Source organism: Suncus etruscus, chromosome 16 (assembly GCF_024139225.1).
Source record: "Suncus etruscus isolate mSunEtr1 chromosome 16, mSunEtr1.pri.cur, whole genome shotgun sequence".
Classification (NCBI taxonomy): domain Eukaryota; kingdom Metazoa; phylum Chordata; class Mammalia; order Eulipotyphla; family Soricidae; genus Suncus; species Suncus etruscus.
Window position 1 is genome coordinate 25,679,309 of NC_064863.1, and position 11,106 is coordinate 25,690,414.

At 33.8% G+C, this 11,106-nt stretch overlaps 1 pseudogene; it reads left to right on the plus strand.

The window, feature by feature from the left end:
* The first annotated feature begins 323 nt into the window (after positions 1 to 323).
* Positions 324 to 474, plus strand: LOC126032826 (uncharacterized; annotated as a pseudogene).
* Positions 475 to 11,106: the final 10,632 nt, after the last annotated feature.

The following is an 11,106-nucleotide window of genomic DNA, read 5'->3' on the forward strand; positions in this document are numbered from 1 at the left end:
ATATCTGATAAAGATTGCGAAAATTCTAAAATATGTAATATTTGATAATAAAATAATTTGTTTAGTAAATATATGAAAAACTCTATTATAAACAGGATATAAAATACTTTTCTAGTGATAAAGGGTTTACAAGTACAATTAAAGATGTACTTCAGCCGGCCATGGTAGTACACACCTGTAGTTCAGCTACTAGGGAGGCTGAGGTTGATGCCAGGGAACTGCTTAAATCCAGGAGTTCTGGGCTTTAGTGCACTAAGTAGAGCATCAATATGGTGACCCCCCGGTGCGGGGGACCACCAAGATGCGTAAGAAGGGATGAATCAATACTTACCTGGCAGGGGAGATACCATGATCACAAAGGTGGTTTCCCCAGGGCGAGGCTTATCCATTGCACTCTGGATGTGCTGACTCCTGCGATTAAAAAAAAAAAAAAAAAAAAAAAAAAAGGGTGAGAGGTGTGAATCAGCCCAGTTCGGGAACTGAGCAGGTTAAAGCTCCGGTGATGATCAGTAGTGGGATCGAACTGTGAATAGCTACTGCACTCCAGCCTGGGCAACATAACGAGACCCTATCTCTAGAAAAAAAAAAAAAGATGTACTTCAAAGAAATTATGAAAAAACATCTACTTTTTTTGTTTGTTTGTTTTTGGGCCACACCCGGCGGTGCTCAGGGGTTACTCCTGGCTGTCTGCTCAGAAATAGCTCCTGGCAGGCACTGGGGACCATATGGGACACCAGGATTCGAACCAACCACCTTTGGTCCTGGATCAGTTGCTTGCAAGGCAAATGCCGCTGTGCTATCTCTCTGGGCCCAAACATCTACATTTTAATTTTACAGTTTGAACATTTTCCAATGTAAAATGTAATCTTTTTAACTTACTTTTGTCAAAGAGCATGTGTGACATAGTTGACATAGATAATTATGATTCATTTGTTTCCAGATAAGGAGCAAAATTCTTCAATACAAAAGAAAAATAAAGAAATGAAAGAAGAAAGAAAAGTATATCAACAAGTCAATTTGTGAATATTATTGTATCTCCAATAAAGTCAATAATTCATTGTCAGAAGATTTAGTAATGTCTTGATGCTAGTTGACCATTCTGTTACTTCATTTGTTTATAAAAATTAGGTGGCTTCAGCTACACACTGGTGTGTTCTTATGGGGAAATTTTGTTGTGAATAGTCTTACTTATCTGTGGGATTTTAGAGAAATAAAAGTATGGTAATAATACCCAGAGACAATTTAGATGTGGGCCAGAGGACTAGCCAGTTTACCACAAAGAGCGGCAAACACAGTTAGAGAAATAACTGCATTAACACTACCATGATAATGATAGTTAGAAAAAGAGAGAAGCAGAATGCTTATCCTGAAGACAGGCAGGTGGTAGGGGAGGAGAGAAATGGGGAATACTGGTGGTGGGAAAAATTAATATTGGTGAATGTTGGTATACATTCAATGATTAAAACCCAACTACAAACATTTTATTAACCACGGTGCTTAAATAAATTATTATTTATAAAAATGGCAGTTGTGTGGCCACAAATGCAGCTGCACAATCCAGGAGTTCCACTCACTATTGCTGATATTACAGTATTTGTGAGGATTGTTTTCAGCTGCCAGGACTTCTGGAAGTATGGATGAGGTTGCTTGCACTGACTCCATAAAAGTCATGATGGTATCAGCACAAAATTTAAGCATGCCTGTATTTTTTATCAGATTGGTGTCTCTGTAGAGAATTGTAGAGGAGTGGTGAAGCAGGTATGAAGGCTTCATTGAATGAGAGTGATGGGTGCAGTAGGCATGGGCTGGCAAGATGGACTTTCCCCCATCTTCCTTAGATTGCCAACTTTCAGCTGCATACCCAGCATACCTGTAGTTTTTAACAGCTTTATTTCCCTCCACCCCTTTAAAAAAACAAAAACAAAACAAAACAAAAAAAAAAAAACAGTGAGACTGGAGCTGGAGCAGTGGTGCAAGCAGTAGGGCATTTGCCTTGCACATGCTAACCTAGGATGGCCCACACTTCGATCCTCTGGCATCTCATACAGTCCCCCAAGCCAGGAGCGATTTCTGAGTGCATAGCCAGGAGTAATCCCTGAGCGTCTCCAGGTATGGCCCAAAAACCAAAAACCAAAAAAATAAAATAATTAATTAATTAAGAAGAAGAACATTGAGTGGCAGGATGCAGGTACAGCAACTGTATTTTTCAAAATGTAATCTAATGTAAATTCTGTTCTGTGAGTGGGAAGACTGCAAATGTTTATAGAAACTATGATATCTCAGGTGTGAAAAAAGAAAGTTATTAAAAATGATAGGTTTAGGAAACAAATATGGAAATATAATCTTTTAATATTCTGTGCTAAATTTCTTTTTGTATTTTCTGTGAAAAATTTTGTTTTATTGAACAAATTAAATACTGTTACAAATCAATCCTACCACCTGCAGAGAGGCTTTGCTCTTGCATTCAAACAACAAACCATTTAATATTTCAAGATTGTTTCTACAAAGCAATACAATACCATTCAATGTTTCTCAAGAATAATAAAAAGTGGCAGACATAATAGAAATAAGAAAAAAACCAACAGTAATGTATTTCATTTACACTAGTAAGAGGCTTTTTTTTTTACTTTTCTCTTCACAAATTCAGCAAGGTATTGTTTATACCTTATAGAAATTGAATTATTTATGTAATAAGTCCAAATCACATTTATCATAAAATTGAAATTCTAAAAATTTGCAAAACCCAACCTATAGCCAATTTCCCTAGTTCCTCATTGTAAAAATTCTCTTCTAAAAGGAATCCACTTGAATTCATTGAATTTATAATAGTTTCAGTCCACTCCAAATATATTATGCTCCCTCTCTTGTGCTTTATCACATATCATTAAATATCTTTATATAGTATTGATCCTATTATATGGGCCTATTTATGCCTCCTGCTCTTAGAGTTATGGCCTACAAATCTTTATTGAGAAGAAATTTTTATGTACTTTCATTGATTCTGAGATATTTATATAAAACCATCCTATAGTTCCCTGTAATTTTTTTATATTATTTCACATGTTACATAGGTCTGACCATAATATCTCCATGGTTGTCTTTCTTTTCCATAAATTAAAATTGCTATTTCTTGTTTTTGTCTTTGTTTTGGAACCACACCTAGTGCTGCTTAGGGGTTAGACTATCTATAAAATTAGGAATTACTCCTGGCAGGCTCCAGGGCCTATATGGGATGCCAAGAGCAATATTGACCAACAAGAGCAAGGCAAGGGCTGTACCTACTAAACTATCTCTCAGCCCTCTAGAATTACTAGGTTTTCTCTAAAATAGAATAAAATGTATGGATTATTGTTATGTTAAATTTTAACATAATTTTGTTAAATTTCAAACATAATAACAATTTAATTCAATTTATAATTTGACGACTAAGTGGAGGAAAGAATTTTTTTATGAAACAAATAGATGCTATTGAAAACTCATTTAAACACCTAAATGTTTAATTCCTAGCTCTGCCTCTTTAAGTAGTCATCCATAACTCCAAATGTGATTATAGATTTATAGGAATAAGTAACATAGGTAAAATACCTGGAATATTTAGGTGTGAAGGGAAGGTGAAAGTTATGTAAATATGAGATTAGAGCTTTGTTAAGAGCAAGAAAATGCAGTGTCTTACAAAGATGAGATATTTTGTTTATGTTATGGTTAAATTAAAACTAAAGGAGTGCCATGATAAGGTTATTGGTTTAAAGTACCATGTCAGGAATGAACTGAAGCAGAGGATAAACAGAGCCAGTTATGAAAAGAGATTATGGAACAATTCTTTCCTTTTACCCTAAATTCCTTTGTGGAAGTCCTTGTCACAACATTAGGGTATTTCAAGATGAGCTATTTAGAAAAAAAGTTAGGTTTAAAAATTGGGCCCGGAGAGATAGCACAGCAGTGTTTGCCTTGTAAGCAGCCGATCCAGGACCAAAGGTGGTTGGTTTGAATCCCGGTGTCCCATATGGTCCCCCATGCCTGCCAGGAGCTATTTCTGAGCAGACAGCCAGGAATAACCCCTGAGCACCGCCCGGTGTGGCCCAAAAACCAAAAAAAATAAAAATAAAAATAGCAACAAGACTTCCATAAAGGAATAGTTTTCTCTTTCAAATGAAGAGGAAAAATAAAAGTATTTACTCTTCTCATCTTTTCCCAGCAAGAAGAAAGCAACAATCCCAAAAGAGAGCTCTGAGCAGGAGGGAGTTCTCAGTATAAACAAATAGTATTAGAAATGAACAATATTAAATTCCCCAAGTTTCTGAAGCCATGAGAAACAAATATCTGTTAGTAAGGTGATAGCCCATATTATATTCATCCAAACTACTCAATACTCTCAAAGAACTGCTTTTCAGGCAGTGTATGTGGCATGTGTGATCACAACAAATCTATGTTAGTTTGATAGCAAGAAGATATTGAATTGAAGAAATTTTAAGGAGAAATAGCCATAATATTCAGCACTCATTGCATAATAACTGAAATCATGAGACCTCAAGTCAAGTTTTATTCATTTTTCTAGAAAAGTTGTTATGATATATTAACATACATATATATATACAGATAAATATACTATTAATGTAGTTACACTATAGTTAATGGACTAGTGGAAAGAATATGTTCTATGTACTGTCAAACATCTGTTAAGAAACTTGCTTCTATACATGTTTCATAAGTATATTGGGGGATAGTGAGAGCATTTACTTAATAAAATTATTGTCACAAAATATACACAAAGCACAAGGTATGGTGAAAGATAGCATATGTATGAGTATATGAGAGACTAATTAAGGTGCTCTGACTTATAAATCACTCAAAACTAAATAGCTTCAAGTTTTGGGACCTGATATGTAACACTTAATGCGTCTATCAAACCTCTTGGAGAACATGACAAATTGAATGTTTTAGATTTATTTTATAGTTCCTTTTTCTTATAATCATTAATAAATTCAAGGTATCCTTCAAATTAATGAAAAATGGCTAAAACTGTATTATATGATTTCTTTTATCCATTTAGAAATTGAAAGTCGGGGCTGGAGAGATAGCATGGAGGTAAGGCGTTTGCCTTTCATGCAAGAGGTCATCGGTTCGAATCCCAGCGTCCCATATGGTCCCTCGTGCCTGCCAGGAGCAATTTCTGAGCATGGATCCAGGAGTAGCCCCTGAGCACTGCTGGGTGTGACCCAAAAAAAAAACCACAAAAAAAAAAAAAAGAAATTGAAAGTCATATAGAATTTTTTGGAGCTTTAGACAGTTATGACTAAAGATATTGCAACCATAAAAATGCAGGTTTCTATATGAACTTGATTTTCAGCTTATTTGGGTGAATATGAAGGAGCAATTGTAATTAGTTATAAAATTAAAATAAGTTTAGATTTATAAGAAATTATAAAATCATTTATTTTTTAGATATTCTATAATTTTATGATATGATCTTTTTATCAACACCTTTGATAAATTACTCATCAAATCATTCTAAAATTCTAAAGAATGTTTTAGTAAGGTAAAATTTTTGCTCTTTCTCTGACAAAAACATCAATAAATTCTTGATAAAATACATTTAATCAGACTGAAACACCTTTACATTTACATATCTGACCCTGAAATTTATGAGATTAAGTACAAATGATGAAGAGATGGTTTCAAATTAATAAATCATGAAATCAGAATTTTAGTACTCTATTATAAAATGAAACCATGTAGAATGTGTTGAAATCTTAAAATTAAAGTTCTAAAATATTCAAACAGTTAAGTCTTAATATATGAAGGCAAATGACTCCATGGACCACATCTTATGTAAGAAAATTGATCCCATCAGACTGCATGAGTCACTTAAGATTACCAAATTAGATATGGACAGGTGTGACATAGTATGCTCATGGAAGGATTAATTTAGACTCAGAAGGATTACGGCACTTATTTAAGATTCAACAGCTGTTCGACTGTGTGCCGCCATGATTAAAATCCAACATGAATGGCAGTTAATGGAGGGATTTGGTCATGAGATTGACCAAACTAGTTAGTTACTTTATATTTCTATCTGTGGTTTATTATTCTTTTCTTTATGAAACATCTGAAATAAGGAAGTCAAACATCTATAAAATTAAGAACTTCATCTTTGAAAACAGATGAAACAATTCTTTACAGAATAAATATTCTATTCAAATGTAAAGGAGAAGTGCCTTTACTCTTTCTATGTGAATTCCCAATTCCAAACCTCGGTTAACTAAAAAACCTTGTAGTTACATTGCCCTCCTAACTTCCACTGTTTTTCAAGTGAGCTCTTTCTCAAAATCAGAAAAGATGAATTTTCCAAATGATGGTCAAGCAAATCAAGTATGATGCACAATGTACCATTATCCCCTCTTCCTTCTCTTTCTCCCCCTTAGCTTGTTATAGTTGTAATAACCACTCAATTTTATTATTTAATATCTGTGATCTATGTAGATGATTGACTGAGGGACTCCGAAGCTTATAATATGGCATTTAGACTTGGGAGTTTATTAACTGAAAATGATCGGCATTTCCTTAAGTCATCACTTTTCATAAATATTTCTTCCCTTTTACCTTTTATCTTTAATGATGGGGGTCATTTGCTTTATATTATAAATGTTGTTAATAGAATGTGAGGGAAATGCAATTAAATTCTATTCTTGGAGACATTATTTTAGAAATATAAGGTTATTTGTTGACTGAATATGTTGGACTATCCAGGGGGGAAAAATAAAGAGAATAACAGCTAGAACAAAAAAATAAAATATTACATGTACAAAATCTTAAGTATTGCGTTTTGTTCTTCACACCTAAAAGTTAAGTATAAATAGATGTATTCTTTTACTTTTTTATTTTGCAATATACATTTTGCTCATCCCTAAAGATAATGAAATGTTAACTATTCCCTCCTCTGTACTTGAGGAAAGATCTTATGGGGATTCCCTCCAAATGAGCTGTGACACTATAAAGTTCAGTGACATTCCTCTGAAATTTATTAAAAATATATATGATGTTGAACTTAAGTAATGATTTTATAATTCCTGTAAGTATAAACAATGAAATCTTTTTTTTACTTTCATTTTTTGCCTATATATTTTTGCTTGTTTGTTTTTGAGCTACCTATATCAATATACAGAACTTATTCCTGGCCAGGGTTCCATATGTGATGCTAGATATTGAACCTTGATCAGTTTTATGCAATGCAAGCACTCTTACTTGCTACATCAGTACTACTCAGACCTACTCAGCCAACAATGGTAACTGTTTTTTGTTTATCTCACTTTCCAAATTAACTGGTAGTTTGTTTTATTAAATGTTAATTTGCTAGTCTGCTGAATATATTTTTGTATATATTCCTAAAAAGTGAGTTTCATTTAAGTAACAAGCAATTGCAAATATACCGTATGAATGTGTTTCACCTGTAAAATAATCAATCTGAAAATATTTGCAATGACAAAGTTCTTCAAATATTGATAAACTGCAGCCTCTGTGACCATCCATTGTTTATGAATATAGAGCCAAAGTCACATGGTATATTGAATGACTAGTATGCACAAGGCCCTAAAATTAATATCTAGCATCATGTAAGCCCTGACAGGTCTCGCTAGGTTTTGCCCAGTGGTTCTAAGTTCTGCACTATGATGCAATAAAAACATTTCTTTATATGTGTCAGTTTATAAACATGACTGCATACTGGCTTCATCATATATATGAGGAAACCCAATGGGGTATATAAACATAAATTCTGGAACAAAGTGTCTGCATCCACTTTGTTGTTGCTTGTGTCTTTGTTGTTGTTTTTGGGCCACACCCAGGGGTTATTCCTGGCTACAAGTTCAGAAATCGATACTGGCTTGGGGGACCAAATGGGATGGCTGAAGATCGAACTGTGGTCCGTCCTAGGCTAGCACTGGCAAGGCTGATGCCTTATGGCTTGTGCCATCACTCTGGCCTCTACCAAAGTTTTTTAACCTCACTCCACTAGTTACACTTAATGCAAAAGAGGGGATTTGTGTCATATAATTTTAAAATTAATAGATGTACTACATGTAAAGAATTAATGTCTCATTCATAAGCTCTCAGTTAATGATATATACCATTTTATTTACATTTTATATATCATATTAATTATATGTAGAATTATTTAGCTTCTTATATAGATACATGTTATACTTATCAAACATTTTTACATTTACATATGTTAATAAGAACTCTTAAAATAGAATATTTTATAAGTCATTTGATAGCTAGATATACGATATATATACCGTATATATTCGAGTATAATGCGCAAAAATTTCTACCAAAAAAAGAAATCAAATTTTGGATGCTTGTTATAAAAGAGGGCTGGCGTGGGGTGGCAGTGGCAGCTGGTCCAATGAGGGTGCAGGCTAATTGTGATTTCGCACAGCACCTTTTCTGGGCTGGCCTATCTCTCATGACATCCTGGTTTGGTTAAAACATCATGGGAAGACATACCAAAAGAAATGGTCATCAAGAGTTTTTGGAAAACAGGCATCAACAATCAAATGGACGGCACAAAAGATGACCTGCTGTGGAATTCAGGCTCAGAAGAAAGCGAAGAAACTGGAGAAACAGATGTTCCTGCCAACTGGGACACTGATGAAAACCTAACTCGAGAAGAATGGGAACAACTCTTTAGTGTATCTGATGATGAATCTGACTTGGAAGCATTTTAAATCAATATTGTTACCAGTCATTTTATTTCGGTATTGTGTTTATACCAGTTTATGTTGTCAATAAATGATTTTTATCATGGTCGCATGTGTTCAACAACTTTTTTTTTTATCAATTACAATGTTTGGTGTGAAACAAAATTTTATACCAATTTTTAATAGAAAACTAGGGTGCACATTATACATGGGTGTGCATTATACTCGAATAAAATTGTACTTAAAATCTTATTTTATTTAGAAAAGATTCAATTGAAAAATGATAGAGCTAAGTTACAAATTAAAAATATTAAGTGGAGGGGCTGGAGAGATAGCATGGAGTTAAGGCACTTGCTTTGCATGCAGAAGGACTGTGGTTCAAATCCCGGCATCCCATATGGTCCCCAGAGCCTGCCAGGGCGATTTCTAAGCTTAGAGCTTGGCGTAACCCCTGAGCACTGCTGGGTGTGACCCAAAAACAAAAAAAAAATTAAAATATTAACTTTATGCTTAAAGTGTCTAAATATGTCTAATAGATTAAACATATAGTTATTAAAGAAAAATTTCTCAGGTATTTTAAAATCTATTTTAGACTGACCTGAGTGGTGTTAAATATTCATAATACACCTACCTTTCAAGCATCCAATTGTTTTTATATTTAAGTTGATTATGACTGTTCTGTTGAAGCTTAAAAATGATAATTTTTAAGTAAGAAATTATCTGTATTTTAAAAGCTAAACCCAGTTCCACAATAATAAGTAAGAGCAAACCCCCTGTACTAACCATAGAAGAAGATTTTTGCTTTTTTGTTTTGTTTTGTTTTGTTTTTGGTTAGACCCTTGCTCTAAGCTTAGACATTATTCCTGTCAGAAACTGGGACATCCCATGATGTGGGATACCACATGATATGTGGTGCAGGGAATTGAACATAAAGTAGGTGCCTGCAAGTTGAGTGCTGTATATGATGTTGTCATTCAGGACCTAATATATTTTTTAAGAAATTCTTTTTTTTTTCCATATAAAATAGTGAATGTTATATTACTAGCACTCAATTTGGCTTTCAAAATTAGCAGGAGATTAACACTCTGGTGAAAGAGGAATGGAGTATAGGCAGGTTAAGCAGAGTTAATTAGATGCCTGGTGAGAATTATATTAAAATCAAGTTAAATAGCATATTAATCTTTGTATAATATCTGCAGAGCTATGTGGAGTTACCACTATGATGAAGGTGAAAAAAGATTAAACAAGCAAAAAATTTAAGGGACAATATAAATTAATGGCCTAACATAGTGAAATAGATCAAGAATTCAAATTACACAGGTCTGATATCAATGGTTGTAGTATTTATTATATGAAAATGACTTTAGATTATTTACCTATATTTATATATTAGTCAGACTGATTTATAGCCTATCAGGCATTTGATTTGCACATGCTTGACCTGGATTTTACTTTCAATACGAAATATCATCTCCTGAGTCTCACCAGGAGTTATCCCTGAGTACAAATCCATGATTAATCTTTGAACACCACTGGACCAAGAACAAAGAAAACTTTAATAACTTAATTTTCAGAGTTCATTTAAGAGTTGACTTAATATGATATATGTATATACATATACGCTATATTTTTTCTTTGTTTTGATTTACTTTGCTTGGGGGGGCCATACCTCATATTGCTCAAGAGTTAATCCTGGCTCTACTCAGGGATCCCTTTTGGTGATAGTAAAAACACTTTATATGATGCTGGGATAGAATCCAGGTCTATTTTATGCAATACAAGCAACCTACAAGTTGTACTATCTCTCTGGTCTTACAAAAGACTCTAAGAATGGTTCCTTGATTACAAGATGTTGATATTTAAACACCATTTTTTCTTACCTTTTAGTTTTTTTTTTAATATTTTTACCCTTTTTCCTTTTTTTTTTTTAAATTTTTTGTTTGTTTTTGGGTCACCTTGGCAGTGCTCAGGGGTTACTTTTGGGTCTCCACTCAGAAATTGCTCCTGAATGGCTCAGGAGCCCATATGATTTGGCGGGAATCGAACCAGGGTCTGTCCCAGGTCAGCCTCATGCATGACAAATGCTCTACTGTTGTGCTATTTCTCCAGCCACTATTTTTTAGTTTTTTAAATAGTTTATTTAAATACTGGCTTAAACTATTGCTCATAGACATTATTTCTGATATTTAATGTTCCAACACCAATCCCACCACCAGTGTAACACCATTATCCCCAGTTATCCGCACACCCCAAAGTCTTCTCCATGGTAGCTGTGAGTAACTTTTATTATACTACTTGCTACAGATGAATAATGTTTTAATTATTGGAAAATTAAACTTTACTAAAAAAATTTGTGAAAATTGTCATATCTTGCAATGGGGCATCATGTCATTGTCTGCAGGTTTAC